Below are 17,245 nucleotides of genomic sequence, written 5' to 3'. Positions count from 1 at the left end.
CTGTCAACCTGGGTCCCCAGATCCTTGATGACTTCTTCTGTGCTCAGTGGATTGCCACCTATATGGTAGCTAGGGGTAACCTTGTTTTTCCCGAAGGATATGACTATGCATTTCTTGGTGTTTAACTTTAGGCCATGGCTCTGGCACCAGTTATCCGTTTCTGTGAGGCCCTTCTGAAGGATATCTGTGTCAGATGTGTTTTCGACTATGGCGCCCAGTTTGCAGTCATCTGCAAACTTTGTCAGCCATAACCCTCCTGTGTTTGCTTGTACTTCAGAAAAGTAGATGCCAAACAAGAGTGGACCCAGGACTGAGCCCTGTGGGACACCACTTGTGACAGGCTTTGAGTCTGACATGGCTCCAGCAACTCTGACCCTGTGGGTTCTGTCACTTAGCCAGTTTGCAACCCATCTTGTGATGTATGGGTTTACATTCAAGCTGATGAGTTTTTCGATGATACCTGAGTGGGGTATTGTGTCGAAGGTCTTTGCCAGGTCGAGGTAGGCTGTATGGACTGCCTTTCCTTCATCAATGGCCTTGGTGACTGTCTCGAAAAAGTCAACCAAGTTTAAAAGGCATGATCTGCCTTTGACAAAGCCAAACTGGGTTGGATCCAAAGTCTGCAAGTTCCCTATGTCTTTATTTATGAGTTCCATTATGATCCTCTCCATGGCTTTGCAGATAAGGCTTGTCAAGCTAATGGGATGGTAATTTCCAGGGTCGGTGGAGGCACCGCCCTTGTGAAGTGGGACCACAGTCGCCTGCGCCACTCTTGGGTACGTATCCTGAGGTGAGGCTAAGATTAAACAGCTGTCCTAACTGCGGGTTTAATTCCTCATTGAGTTCATGGAGCACACAGCCGGGGACACCATCCGGTCCCATGGATGCTGTGTTTTTGCCTTGGAGAGAGCAGTTCTCACCTGGGCATTGGAGATGTTTGGGGGCCTACAATCCTCTGGTATAGATATCTCTCCTTTTGGGGGGGAGAAGTTTGCACTGAACCTGTCAGCCAGTATGTTGGCAATGTGTGTAGGTTCAGTAATCTTCACATCATTTTGAACTAATTCTGAGCATATCTGGGAGTTTCCTCCTAGGTTTCTAACATAGCTAAAGAAGGCCTTATGATTGTCTTTTGAGTCCTTGGCGATTTTTCTCTCAAAATTTGCCTTGGATGATTTTATGAGAGCTCTTAGTTTTTACTTATAATGATCAAAGGTGTCTTACCTTTCAAGGATTTTGCTCTATCTTGTAGTAGCTTCCTCCTTTTGTTGTAGAGCTTGTTTATGGCTGGGGTCCACCAGACTGGATGCTTGCCTTTGGTACAAAGAGTCTTAGCTTTGTTTGGGATGGCCTGATCCATGCAGTCCTGTAGGTGCTGGTAGAAGGCATTTGTAAGTGATTCAGCAGTTTGAGTAATGTTTACCACTGGCTCAGGGGCCTTAAAGGAGACCACACTAGTTTTTAGAAGTGTGAAGTCGGCTTTTGAGAAGTTTTTCACTGTGGTCTTTTTATTTCAGGTGGGGCGGGATGAGGACCTCCAGCGAGATTAGTTTATGATCTGATCTCACCAGTGAGGGGTATACTTCGGTGTTGAACATTGTGATCCCATGTTCGTGATGATGAGATCAAGTATGTTTTCTCCTCTTGTGGGGATGGTGACTAGTTGTTCCATGGCATTTGAGTTTATGAACTCCAGGAACCTTTGGGCTAGAGTGTTTGGGCTTGAGTAGTGTTCCCAGTCTATATTAGGGTAGTTGAAATCACCTAGTATGATGGTGTTTGGAGATACATTTATCCCCTCCAATGTTTTCAGGAAGGCCATGTGAGGTTCCTGAGTTTGAGAGGGTGGCCTGTAACATGCTACAAATTGCAGAGCAGTCTTGCCTATGGTTAATTGCACCTGGATGGTCTCCGATGCATCGTGCGTTGCCACCAACCTTGAGGTGTGGGTGTCCTTTATGAATATGGACACCCCCCCCTCCTTTCTTGGTGTTGTCCGGATTTTGGGTCCGGAATGCATGATATGAGGTGAAACCTGATAGTGCTGGGGTGCTCTCAGGAGCCTTGAACCAGGTTTCTGTCACAGCACAGACATCGATGTTCTCCATACTGAGAAGGGCCTCAGTGCGTGCATCTTGAGATTGAGACTTCTGGCATTGAGCAGCATTACCCTTAGTTTTTTCCTTTTTGTGTTCTAGGGTGGTAGGTTTAGAATTTGAGCCTTGCCTAAAAAAAGCACTATGGGGTGGCAAGAGCCTTTGCCAATATCCGGAAGCCTAGGGGTGAAGGTGCAAGCCGTCCCTTGCGGCAGCGTGGCTTGTCCAGCATGTCATCCCAGGCAGACAGACATTGGATCCCCTTTGAATGACACCAGAATTTAAGCCAATTATTAAAGCTGATCATCTTATCACTGTATTGTGGCATCATTCTAGGTGAAGGTAGGATACTGCTCAAGGTCAGGGTCATACCTGCCTGGGCTACATAATCAGAGAGCTCCTCAATGTCTCTTTTCATGTAGTCCAAGGAGGTACATCTCAGGTCATTGACACCAGCGTGGACAATGACTGAGTCGTACTTGTACCTGCTGTTGAGAGACCTGAGTGCTTGCGTTATGTGGTGGGGGCAGGATGTGGATATCTAGGGTGATTAGCTTATAGTCGGATCGTACCAATGAGGCGTTTACTTCAGGTGTGAAACACCAGTCATTCATGTTGATAATGACTAGATCTAGGATACTGTTGCCCCTGGTGGGGGTGTGGATAAGTTGATCCAGGGCATTTGAGTTTATGAATTCCAGAAAGTGTTGAGTGAAGAAGTTGGTACATGAGTAGTTTTCCCAGTTAATGGTGGGGTAGTTGAAATCACCCATTATTAGTGTGTTTGGTTGAACCCTAATATTTTCCAGTACATCAAGAAAAGAGGAGTGGGAATCCTGGGGCATGGTGGGGGATCTGTAGCAAGCTACAATTTAGATTGCAGTTTTGCCCAGATTTAGTTGCACTTGGATAACGTTGGATGCATTATGCTGAGCAACTAGCCTGAAGGTGTGGATATCCTCTATCCCAGCAGAGTGTAGCCTCCCAGACATCTCAAATGCGCAGGTGAAAGCTGCTCTCTCTAAAGCTAAAAACACAGCATCAATGGGACTGGATGGTGTCCCCGGCTGTGTGCTACACGAGCTAAATGAGGAATTAAACCCGCACATAAGGCAGCTGTTTAATCTCAGCCTTACCACAGAATACGTGCCCAAGGAGTGGCGTACGGCAACTGTGGTCCCATTCCACAAAGGCGGTGCCTCTACGGACCCTGGTAATTACCGCCCCATAAGCTTAACAAGTCTAGTCTGCAAAGCTATGGAGAGGATCATAATGGAGCTCATAAACAAAGATATAGGGGACTTGCAGACATTGGACCCGACCCAGTTTGGCTTTGTCAAGGGCAGATCATGCCTTTTGACCTTGGTCGACTTCTTCGAAACAGTCACCAAGGCCATTGATGAGGGAAAGGCAGTCCATACAGCCTACCTTGACCTTGCAAAGGCCTTCGACACAATACCCCACTCGGGTATTGTAGAAAACTTACCAGCTTAAATGTAAACCCATATGTCACAAGATGGGTTGCAAACTGGCTTAAGGACAGAACCCACAGGGTTAGAGTTGCTGGCGCTATGTCAGACTCCAAGATGGTCACAAGTGGTGTCCCACAGGGCTCGGTCCTTGGCCCTCTATTGTTCGGCATCTACTTCTCAGAAGTACAGGCCAACATGGGAGGACTTTGGCTGACAAAGTTTGCAGATGACTGCAAACTGGGCGCCATAATGGAAAGTGCATCGGACATGGATATCCTTCAGAAGGGACTCACGGAAACAGATAGCTGGTGCCAGAGCCATGGCCTGAAGTTAAACGCCAAAAAATGTATAGTCATACCCTTCGGGAAAAACAAGGTAACCCCAAGCTACCATATAGGTGGCAATCCACTAAGCACAGAAGAGGTTATCAGGGACCTGGGGACCCAGGTTGACAGTGGCCTTTCTTTTGACACTCACGTTGCTAAAGTGGTTAGAAAGACCTTCTACATTGCCCACCTGATCATGAAGGATTCACATCCAGATCTAGTGAGGTCATTGTTCCCTGTACTCTTCACTTATCAGACCAATGATCGAGTACAATGCCCCATTCGGGATGTATCTCACCCGACATCTGCAGCAATTGGAGAGACCCCAAAAGTTCCTCACCAAAAGGATAAAGGGACTCCAAAATCTGTCATATGCTGCCAGATTGAAGAAACTCCAGCTCTATTCAGTTGCATACCGTCTGCTCAGAGGTGACATGTGCCTGACATACAAGGCCATGTCCAACCCGGAATTAATGGACATGCTCCACCTCAAAAAATCCAAATCCACCAAAACCATAAGAGCAAGTGACTTAAACCTTAGCACGGATATAAATAGGACATGCTGGAGGGATAGATTTATCACTTAGAGACTCCCTATGCTGTGGAATAAAATCCCGATCCATATGAGGCAGAGCACCTCACTGGCTCTGTTCAAGAGAAATCTTGACCTGTGGATGGGAGATCATAGGTTTATCCCAGGAATCATCTCTGTGTCACTGCTGGACAGAGGCACAACAAACTAATGGGCACAGTATTTTTTCATATAAGGGGTGGCGTAAGCCACAAAAATTTGGGCTAGGCTTATAAATGCCTTAGGGCAGATAGCCTAGTATAAACCTATGAACCTATGAACCTATGAATATGGACACACCTCCGTCTTTGGTGTTCCGGTCCAGGTTACATGGCCGAAAAGTGTGGTATGAGTTATAGCCTGGTAGTGCAGGGGCGCTCTCTGGAGCCTTGAACCAGGTCTCAGTCACTGCACAGATATCAATGTTCTCCATTTTAAGGAGTGCCTCGAGTGAGTGCATTTTGAGATTTAGACTTCTAGCATTGAGTAGCATTACCCTCAGTTTTTGCTTGCCTATTCCTGTTACAGTGGTGAATTTGTCATTTGAACCTTGCCTAATAAAGGCAGTATAGGGGTGGCAAGAACTTTAGTCAGTATCCGGAATCCCAGGGATGACAGATGCAGGCCATCTCTGGCAAAGGTCTGTCGACCATGTCATCCCAAGCAGACAGATACTGGATCCCTTTAGAATGACACCAGAAGCTTAGCCAATTGTTGAAGTCAATCATTTTGTCCTTGTACTGCGGTATCATTCCGGGTGATGGCAGAATGCTACTCAGGGCTAGGGTCATGCCTGCCTGGGCTACAAGATCAGAGAGCTCTTCCATGTCTCTTTTCATGTAGTCCAGGGAGGTACGTCTCAGGTCATTCACACCAACTTGGACAATGACAGAGTCATATTTGTACTTGTTGTGGAGTGACCTGAGTATGTGGGTGGATCCTGGCACCCAACAGGCAGCTGACAGTATCCTTCTCCTTGTTTAGCCTGGTGAGTCTGTGGGTTATGTGTCATTTGGGTTGTGTTGGGGGGGTGGAGGTTGCTTGCATTTCTGCTTTGGAGGTCTCTGTTGCTTGAGCAGATTATTATTGAGAAGCTCCGCGAATGTTTTTGTGTTTCTATGTGTGGATTTTGGTGATAGTAGATTTAGTGAGACTGTGATGAGTGTGGTGTGGTGCAAGTGTTTACCTTCTCCTATTGACTGTCAAGTTCATCCTGGTCGGAGAGAGCTTTACCTCCAGTTTGGCTAGATAAGTGCATTTCTCACAGGTTGTAGTGTTGGGTGGTAAGAGGAGAGGGTTGTCTGTGTACGAGGCAATTTCTACATTGCCAAAAGATGCCCAGATTCATCAGATAGACAGGAGAGAACACTGGGAGCTGACCCTTGGGCATGTCTGAATAAAAAACTATTTTCCTATAGATAAGTAAGGAAGGTGAGTACAAGAGCTGTTTTTCTCTAAGCAAGTGAGAAAAGTATGTACCTCTAGGTAATGAGGAAGGTTGAGTGCTGTAGTAATTAGTAGCTTATTTAGTGCTTGCAACAAGTTCTGAACAAGTGCTGATCACGAATAAACAAATTCAAATGCTAAAACTAAGAATCTGTATCTGGACTAAACTAGTTACAGGAAAGGGGGGAAACAAGTGCAAATGCGGGCTTTTAAATAAGAAAGTTGAGACAGATGGAAAAACTGCTCAAACGGCTAATAACTACAATTTCTGGGCCAGAACCACTCCTTATGTGGTAGATAGGTTACCTAGTGCTTACCAATCCCACTGATAAACTAGAAGGCTTCCCTCCAACACAGAAAGCTTGGGGGGCTCAGAAGCTCACATACAGTCCTGGATACAGCAAATCTGAATCTGGACTACACCAGTTACAGGAAAGGTAGGAAACAGGTTTAGATTATTTTTTATACAGAAAATTAGCTAAAACAGCAGTAAAACAATTCAAATGCAGTGCAAGCTAGCACACTTGAGTATGTAGCAATGTTAGACCAAACAGTTTTAAAAAATGCAATTAAATTAAAAATGACTAAAAACAAGTGCAGAAGGAGTCTATTAGATTGAATGAGGTAAATAGATGGGACTGGGGGGAGTGTCCCAGCTCAAATCTGCAGTGGGGGTGGGCAACTGCAAAACCCTCCAAATTTAAACAACAAAACTGGAATAGAGAGGGTGGATAGGGGAAAACCAACACCTTCATCAGAGATCTGAAAAACTATACAGTGAAGCAAAAATAATTGTGCACAACCCTGAAGTCAGCCAGCAATGATATAAAATTAGCAAACAACAATTAACAGTACACAACTCTGAAGTGCCAAAAAATATACTTTGCTGTGTATATCTACAGATAGTTTGAAGAGCAGTCTGTCAGGACACAGGGCTCCAGCAATGATTTGCAGGCTGTTACTAAGAGGGTCTAATTTTATGCAAGTAATCCTTGAGATAGTCAGATAACACACAGGATGTAAAACCAGTTATACCAACTTAAGACACAGAGAAATAGGGAGTGGTGGGGAAAAACACCTTCAGCAGAGATCTGAAAAACTATACAGTGAAGCAAAAATAACAGTGCACAACTCTGGTCAGCCAGCAATGATATAAAATTAGTCAAGCAACAATTAACAGTACACAACTTTGAAGTGCCAAAAAATATACATAGCTCTGTATATCTCCAGATAGTTTGAAGAGCACTCTGCCAGGACACAGGTCACACACATGTCTGATTTTGTCAGGTTTCCATGCACCAGTCCTTTAGCCTGGCACATCTCAGCCAACTGGCTCCTTTCAGCTTGCTCTACTCCTCTGCTGACATGCTTGCCTGCTCTCCCTGACTAACTAAGCTAACAAAAGAAATAATACAATTGTGATCTGAACTCTGAATGTTCACAAGATGGCTGATTTAGAGTACAAAAACACCTTCAGTGATCACTGTACACAAGCTACAGGAATTCAATGTCCACATCACTACAAGCCAATTAATATGTGATGTGGCTATCTCACCACAATCAAACAATTAATATTTGATGTGGCTAGCCCACCACTGCCAAACAATTAATATGTGATGCCCCTGCACTGGCCCAGTAATCAAGGAGCCTCAGTCCTCACCACTAACACCATTGAGGGGCGTGCACATTGGGAGGATAACAAGTGCACACATAGTAAAGTACAATTTCCCTTAAGAGCACACAGAGATCACAGTCAGTCTGGGGCTGGTTGCTCACTCTCTCTCCAGATTCCCAGTACAATTCCCCACTGGCACAACTATAGGGTTAAGATCTCAGCCAAGTGGTCAAGCCAAAACCTCCAGCACCCTCTCTGTCCAACCACTGCTTCATGTCCCTGTCCAAGTAGCTGACACACACATTTTGAGAATTGATTTATAGGCAAACATACTCCTGGGGAAGGCTGGCACAGGTTCTCCAGCTATGCCTCCTTCTGCCTAGACTATACGGTAGTACCACTTGCCCCCAACCATCCTTATCAGCTACTATAAAGGCCCTTACCAAAGGGTGTCCAAAATTCTAATGTGCAATGTTATTATTATCCAAATGGTAAGTGTGACTAAAGCTTGGAGGCTATTTAGGAGTGGTTTGTACAGTATCACCAAATACATGTAAGTACTCTCAGAGCTTATATATCTCTCTACACAAAATCAACCACAATTAAAAGTTTTAAATATATTAATAATAAATAATAAAAGCACAAGATAATACTCATTAACTCAACACAGTGACAATAGAGTTCAGAATCACAGAAAATATTTTAAAACAACATTGTAGGACAGTCTCACATAAATACAGAAAACATCTAGACTGATCTGACTATTTTCCTATCTATCTCTAAGAGAAATCACTGTACCTAAATAGCTTACTTACAGAGCAAGACAAGTGCTGGTGATGTTGTCAGATCCAGAACAAAATACAAAATGCCCTGACTTTCTCTCTGAGATAGTTCTTAAGTTAATAATGCACATTACTGCTGAATCATCTCAGATTACATCATTCTTGTCACCTCTGCCTAAGTTTCCTAGGCTAGCAGGAACTTAAATGTTAACATGTCTCTGTTAAAAATACTTATCTATCAGAAGCTGACAGTTCTCTCTTAGAAGCTTGCCTGAAACTGAAAGTCATATAACAATTACCTTGTAAACCTGTAATTACCTCTGTTTCCAGACGATAGAAAGAAACCCCTGGTCTAGACATCCTGTCTCTTAGCTGAGATAAACTAACTTTATAACACATCATAAAACTCTTTACTTAACTTATTTTCTTAGAGTTTTGCAAGTTAACTCTGTATGTCCCAATTTCTACTATGAAGCCATACATTTGCATTGTCATATGGTTTATACACATTTCTGCTCTTTTCCAGCAGGGTGCACTGTAGTTACAATCTTGAAGCTCAGTACAGAACATATAGTTTTCTTGCATTTTTAAGGCAAGCATACAAATCATATTACTATTCACAAATGACATAGAACTATTTACAAAATTCTATCCAGCTGATAGTGTCACGTTTCTATATAAATTAATTTAGTTAACATTTGTTACCAGGAAAGTCCGACTTGGAATGAAGCCAATTTTCAGAGGAGGCCTGGGGATAAATGCTCCAGATGCATGTCTTTGTAATGTCATCAGATCATATTAATATTTTCAAGTGACATATAATTATTTACAAAATTCCAGCTAGCTGGGCTGGCAGCACCTCGGTTTATCACACAGGTAATCCCTTATTTTCTATTTAGCATTCTGCAGTTGCTCCTTTTCTTGTTCTGAGAGATTCCCCTATTTTGCAATACTTTAACATTTGTCAATCCCTCTAAATAATTCTTGTTATTGTTTAGCTATATCTCCCTTTCTTTTATTTCCAACCTAGTTTTAAACTCCATTGTAATTTTATCCCACTCCTTAGGTATGTTTTCAGAAGACAAATCTGTCTTCCCTAGTAGCTCCTGAATTAATTCTAGAACCCATTCCTTAAATTCTGCTCTTTTCAACCGGTAGGTGGGAAAGAGCCAGTGTCTCATTTTTATTTTATTACCTTGTGTTTTTATTTTAGTTATTATTGGTGCATTATCTGAAGTAGTTATTGGGTGCATTTCAAGACCTTCAATTACATGCACATGTTCTTGTGAGATATAAAATCTATCTAGCCTAGCCCAGTTTTTGTATCTCGGTGGGTAATATGCAAATTCACTCCAAACTCCTAGTACTGAAGTCACATCTTCCATGCCAAACATTTTCATAAATTTCTTCAAAAATCTACCCTCCCTTGTTATATTATCCCTTCTAGGTCCCCAGACACAACTTCACTGTTGCAAACCCAATTCCAGTCTCCACCTGTTAAGTAATATTCCTTGCTGAATGCTGATTATTTCTCACAAAAATTTCTTAAGCTCCATTATAGCAGTTTCAGGGGGGATGTAAATGCATGCCAGTGTAATCCTCCTCCCTAGCCAGTAGCTCCTCCTTAGTGCTATGTATCTTCCATTATTATCTTTGTTTTGCATCTTCTAACACTATTGGAGCTCCTCTTGCAATTAATATAAGTACTTCTCTTTTCCTTTGCCCCAAATATTCCGCTGAATAACCAACCTTTCTTTACCAAATTCACATGTTCGGTTCTTTCCAGGTGTGTCTCCTGTAGAATAGCTATTTGCACTCTACATTTTTAATGTAGTTCACTACTCTTTCTTTTTCATATTTATCTGTAAGACCACTTAGATTGAAAGACATTACAGAAAGCATTATTTTCTTATATAGTTATAATTACCACCTTTTATATATAACTGCTCTTTTTGCTAAATGTCTAGTTCCAACTTTTATGTTACATGTATATACTGTTTGGCAGGTTGGTCTTTTATACAGTTTTTTCACGTGATATCCATTTGCACCTATTTCACATCTTACATAACTTTTTTTGAAAGCCCTCAAACAGAACAAACAACCCCCTCAAAAAAACCCTCCTAAAACCTATGAAGATTACAATAACACACAAAACTATGTGCATCTTCAAATATTGGAAGTTTTTGCTTCCTAATAAGAACATAAGTTCTAAGCTGATAGCTACACAGATGGGCTAAAGTTAACTAAAATGAAAGTTAGTCATGCTAAGATGCATGGTACAGCCTGTGCTGTTAGTGAATGCTATTTATTTTTTTTATATCTATATAACTCTCCCAGTTGAGAAAACACTTGAATGATTTCAGTAAACACTTTCTCCAAGCCATTTTTCTTTATTAAATTGTCTTTTAGTGACATGCAAACCAGTCACAAACCTACTAAGGGTATCTTGTTTATCAGAAAGACAGTATTAACATTTTTTTTCATTTATATGTTTTGTAATAAACTTGTTACTGGATAACGCCTATGTTTTTTTACCCAGTCATTTCCCTATGCAAGCATGGGAAAAAGTACACTGATTTTTATTTTGTCATACTCTGTTAACCAGACCCTTGTGCTCTCTTCCATCTCCTCACCTCCTCATTCTTTTTTCATTGCAGTACCTACATTTTTCAGAACTGGACAAGACAAAAGAGAGAAGAAGGGTGAACAACCCCCCCCCCCCCAAAAAAAAAACAAAAACAAAAGCATCTGTTCATATTAGTATCCCCATTACAGTTAAAAAAAATCCAAGAGAACTTTACTTCAAGTCTAACTGGTTTTGTATTATCTTTAAAGCTGTCACACCTGGGAAAACCCCTGATTGTTTTCAGGGAACATTATGTCGTAGCCAGTTTCTCAGTTCTGTTTTTTTTCTTTTCCCTCAGCCAATCCCCTTCCACCAGACTGTCTCCAGTTTCTCTTTACCAGATTGTCTCCATGGAGACATGCTGCAGAAATGCTACTTAGTATACGTATTTGCAAGTGCTAGAAAAAAACAACCTTATAATATTCAGTATTCTTTTTTCATTTACTTGCTCTCTGTTTTAAAATGAAGGTCCTTAATCAGTCATTTTCCCATGCAAGAATGAAAAAAAGGACATCAATTTGAACTCTGTCATGCCCCCTTAACCAGGCTCCCTTTTTTCTTTTTTTTTGTTGTTGTTAATCATTACATTGCCTATATGTTTCTCAAAACTGCACAAGAAGAATAAGAGAAGAGGGGAGAAAAATAAAAAAACACTTGTTTATAATCCCCATTACATCCAAAAATAGCATGCAAAGAAAATCTTGCAACACAGATACCATACTATAAAAAAAGGTGTTTTCTTTACTTACAGTTAGCATTCTCCCCTCTCTTCCCCTCCCCAAAGCATTTTTCCAATCATTAATGACACGAAGTAGGTCATATACCTGAGTTCCCAACTCAGCAAACAAATTTTGAAGAAGTCCAATGTTTCCAGATTTTCTTATGCTATCATATTTTACAAATATAATTAATGCTTTGTGATCCCACATTAAGTTACAGATTATATTACTGTTCTTCTCCATCACCCAGATCCTGTCTCTGCAAAATCCGGACAATACCAAGAAAGGAGGGGGGTATCCATATTCATCAAGGACACCCACACCTCAAGACTGGTGGTAACGCACGATGCATCAGAGACCATCCAGGTGCAATTAACCATAGGCAAGACTGCTCTGCAAATTGTAGCATGTTACAGGCCACCCTCGCAAACTCAGGAACCTCACATGGCTTTCCTGAAAACACTGGAGGGGATAAATGTATCTCCAAACACCATCATACTAGGTGATTTCAATTACCCTAATATAGACTGGGAACACTACTCAAGCCCAAACACCCTAGCCCAAAAGTTCCTGGAATTCATAAACTCAAATGCCATGGAACAACTAGTCACCATCCCCACAAGAGGAGAAAACATACTTGATCTCATCATCACGAACATGGGAGCACAATGTTCAACACCGAGTATACCCCTCACTGGTGAGATCAGATCACAAACTAATCTTGCTGGAGGTCCTCATCCCACCCCACCTGAAATAAAAAGACCACAGTAAAACTTCTCGACTTCACACTTCTAAAGACTAGTGTGGTCTCCTTTAAGGCCCCCGAGCCAGCGGAAAACAGTACTCAAGCCGCTGAATCACTTACAAATGCCTTCTACCAGCACCTGCAGGACTGCATGGATAAGGCAATCCCAAGCAAAACAAAGACTCTTTGTACCAAAGGCAAGCGTCCAGTCTGGTGGACGCCAGCCATAAACAAGCTCTACAACAAAAGGAGGAAGCTACTACAAGATAGAGCAAAATCCTTAAAAGGTAAGACACCTTTGATCACTATAAGTAAAAAGCTAAGAGCTCTCATAAAATCATCCAAAGCAAATTTTGAGAGAAATATAGCTAAAGACTCAAAAGACAATCATAAGGCCTTCTTTAGCTATGTTAGAAACCTGGGAGGAAACTCCCAGATATGCTCAGAACTAGTTCAAAATGATGTGAAGATTACTGATCCTACAGATATTGCCAACATACTGGCTGACAGGTTCAGTGCAAACTTCTCCCCCCCCCAAAAGGAGAGATATCTATACCAAATGGTTGCAGCCCCCCAAACATCTCAAACGCCCAAGTGAGAACTGCTCTCTCCAAAGCAAAAAACACAGCATCCATGGGACCTGATGGTGTCCCAGGCTGTGTGCTCCACTAACTCAACGAGGAATTAAACCCACAGCTAGGACAGCTGTTTAATCATAGTCTCACCTCTGGATACGCACTCCAGGAGTGGCGACTGTGGTCCCACTTCACAAAGGCGGTGCCTCCACAGACCCTGGAAATTACCAGCCCATTAGCTTGACAAGCCTTATCTGCAAAGCTATGGAGAGGATCATAATGGACCTCATAAATAAAGACATAGGGAATTTGCAGACTTTGGATCCAACCCAGTTTGGCTTTGTCAAAGGCAGATCATGCCTTTTAAACTTGGTTGACTTCTTTGAAACAGTCACCAAAGCCATTGATGAGGGAAAGACAGTCCATACAGCCTACCACGATCTGGCGAAGGCCTTCGACACAATACCCCACTCGGGTATCATTGAAAAACTCATCAGCTTAAATGTTAACCCATATATCACAAGATGCGTTGCAAACTGGCTGAGCAACAGAACCCACAGGGTCAGAGTTGCTGGCGCCATGTCAGACTCAAAGCCTGTCACAAGTGGTGTCCCACAGGGCTCAGTCCTGGGCCCACTCTTGTTTTGCATCTACTTTTCTGAAGTACAAGCAAACACAGGAGGGTTATGGCTGACAAAGTTTGCAGATGACTGCAAACAAACACATCTGACACAGATATCCTTCAGAAGGGTCTCACAGAAACGGATGACTGGTGCCAGAGCCATGGCCTAAAGTTAAATGCCAAAAAATGCATAGTCATAAAACAAGGTTACCCCTAGCTACCATATAGATGGTAATCCTCTGAGCACAGAAGAAGTTATCAGGGACCTGGGGACCCAGGTTGACAGTAGCCTGTCATTCGACACCCATGTAGCTAAAGTAGTTAGGAAGACCTTCTACATTGCCCACCTTATCATGAAGGGATTCACATCTAGATCAAGGGAGGTCATAGTCTCCTATACTCATCACTCATCAGACCAATGATTGAGTACAATGCCCCATTCGGAATGTATCTGACCCGATACTTGCAGCAGCTGGAGAGACCACAAAAGTTCCTCACCAAAAGGATAAAGGGTCTCAAAAATCTGTCCTATGCTGCCCGACTGAAAGAACTCCAGCTCTATTCAGTCGTGACCTTTGCCTGACATACAAGGCCATGTCTAACCCAGATTTGATGAATATGCTTCACCTCAAAAATCTAGATCCCCACAAGAGCGGGAGACTTAAACCTCAACACGGCTATTAATAGGACGTGCTGGAGGGATAGATTCATCACCCAAAGACTTCCTATGCTGTGGAACAAAATCCCGGTATATGTGAGGCAGAGCACCTCGCTGGCCTTGTTCAAGAGAAATCTTGACAAATGGATGGGAGATCGCAGATATACTCCAGGGATTACCTCAGTGTCACTGCTAGACAGAGGCACAGCAAAATAATGGGTATAGTTCCCCATACAAAAGGGGTGGCGTAAGCCACAAAACTATGGGCTAGGCTTATAAATGCTCTCGGGCAGATAGCCTAGTATGAACCTATGAACCTATGAACCTATTTCCAACATACTATGGATTTTTCTGGTCAGCTCTCATGCTCCCTTCCTTCTCTCCAACATTTTCTGTTGAAATACTGGAAAAGGTTTCACAGGTGCAGTCTCTCTGTGGTCTTTATTACCAGAGGAGCGAGAAGCCGAATCTCTTTTTGTTTTTTGTTGGACAAACTTCTGTATTTCTTCCTTAGCATGTACTTCATCAAAAAATGATTTTGTCCTTCCAGGGAAGAATACCTTGAAGACAGCTGGATTTAGCAGTTTGAATCTCACACCTGTGTCTCGGCATTCTCTCAATACAGGGATGAATTTACTTCTCTTTTGCCTGGTGTACAATGAGTAATCATTCTCCACAAACACTCTGCTGTCACCTACTTTTAGTATTTTGTCCTTCTGCCACAGTTTTGACAAAATCAATTCTTTCTGCTGGTAGGATTGCATCCTTACTATTAAACATTTAGGTTGCTTTCTTATCGCTAGATCTGGAGCATACACGATGTGCCGTTCAACTAATAAGTCCTGCTCTGAAATACCAGTCTAGCTGCTTACTTGTGCTTTCATAAATTTAATCCAGTCTGTTCCTTCCAGCTTCTCTGGTATAGCTGAAAATCTCATGTTTTCCTTACGTGCTCTGTCCTCTAATTCTATTATTTTTTGAAACATCTCTTCTTTTGCAGTCTCATATTCAGCCAGCCCTTTCTTTGTTTTGACCTCTGATTTTTACAGCTTTATTATCTCATCTGAATATCTGTTTAAAGCTTCTTCCATTTGTTCCAGCCTTTTGTTGTTTGAGTTAATGTACTCTTACCAGTGTTATATTTTAACCAGGTCTGTATGCAGTTGTCTTATATCATCCTGTAGGTTATTGGAGGTCATGTCTGAAGGTTGCATTACTTTTTGGTGAGCAGCTGCAGAACTCTCCCTAGTCACTGCTACTTCCTCAATTTTTGTAGCTGATTTTTTTCCAGGTCTTCTGTATTTCTTTATTCTTGGCATCTAGGCAGTGTACTTACTAGCCAGTTACTGAAATTCACCCATAAACACAAGTCTACTGGCCTTCTCTGCTGAGCCTCTGTTTTCACACTGGGAGAGCTAAAAACAAGCTGTTACTCAGTTTGCAGCCATTTTGGAACCCCGATCTTAACTATTGTTAAGCACCCCCTGATTCACTTGTTAAGATCAAGTATTACTCTAGGCAGTTAAATCAGTTAGTGCAGGCCAGCAAACAACAGTGGCAAAACTAAAAGCAGTCTTCTTTCTGCCTGCTGGCTCTGCCAGTAATATGTTCCCAACTTTCTTTGTAAAATAAGAAAATATATTACACTGTCTTTGTGACAGTGCTTGCAAAGTGCTTTATAGTTTTGAAAGACTTTGAAACACTTTTTATTTCTGTAGCTAGTAGTAAGTGGAGCAGATGAAGCTCCATGCACTACAAAGAATTATGATCGGGTCTCAGATCGTAACCCTAAATTATGCATTCTTGACATGGATGCCAAGATTCACCTCTCACGCTTTGCTCTCAAGGTGAATTTCTTGGAATCCGTATCCCGAACACATAATACTATGGTTATGGTCAGAGACTTGCTGATGTGTCAATAACCCAAGGAATTTTATGGTTATGATATAGGATTGCGCACATTAAGTGCTCACGGTTTGCCCTTGTCCATTCAGGATATAGGTGCCAAACCAGGGGTAAATTTGTGATTTCCCATCCACTGGTCTAAGCTACATTCACATAGGGGTAGGGGTAAGATTTGCTTCACATGAATGAGAATCCTGTTCCAGAGGAAGGGTAATCTTTGAGATACATACATACCTGTCCCTTCAACATGTCTTGTTTATGTCACAGATGAGGTTTAAGTCTTTAGAATGGATATTTCTGATGCTATTTGTCTTGCAGATGTGCAATAAATTCATCCATGTGGGATCAGAAGATACCTTGTAGGCTAGGCATAGATTGGCACACAGCAGGCTGTAGGAGACTGAGTACAGAGGTTTTGGGTTTGAGATTGTTCGTATAGGACTTATTGTTTATTCCCTGTATTCTTTTGATAAGTAACCTCTGTGGTCTCTCAAGCTGTCCAAGTGCCTGGACTGGTGCATGCCGAAAGGTGCATTGTACTTGATGACTGGTCTAATAAGAGCTGAGTGCACACCAATGAATGGGATCACATCCATTCACTTAATTTATGTCTGAATGTTGTTTTATGCTGTCTAATATGCACATTAAGCTTGTTCCATAGGCAAGGGAGGCTCTGGATGATAAATTTCTTTCTCTGTTGGTACCTGTTGATATTTTCACACACAAACACACACACACACACACACACACACACACACACACACACACACACACACACACACACACACACTGTAAGGTCAACAAATGGGAACAGGACAAACACAACACCTGCTTTTTTTGGAGGGACACAAGCCCCCCCCCCCCACACACACACCACCTGCTATTTATATATACCCTTTCTGAGATTGCACTACAGTGGGGAAAGGAGCAAAACCCCAATGATCTTAAACAATGAGGGTACATGCCATTCAAACTTCTGGGTTTTCTGGGATCCATCATCTAACATTTGAGCATTCGCTCTTCTGATAAGGACTCACTTGGTCCTAGGTGTGAGTGTATGCGTGTGTGTGCCTTCTGTGGAAGGTTG

Source organism: Protopterus annectens, chromosome 10.part0 (genome assembly GCF_019279795.1).
Source record: "Protopterus annectens isolate FY-2018-M chromosome 10.part0, PAN1.0, whole genome shotgun sequence".
In the NCBI taxonomy this organism is placed as follows: Eukaryota; Metazoa; Chordata; order Ceratodontiformes; family Protopteridae; genus Protopterus; species Protopterus annectens.
This window is presented reverse-complemented; position numbering follows the sequence as displayed.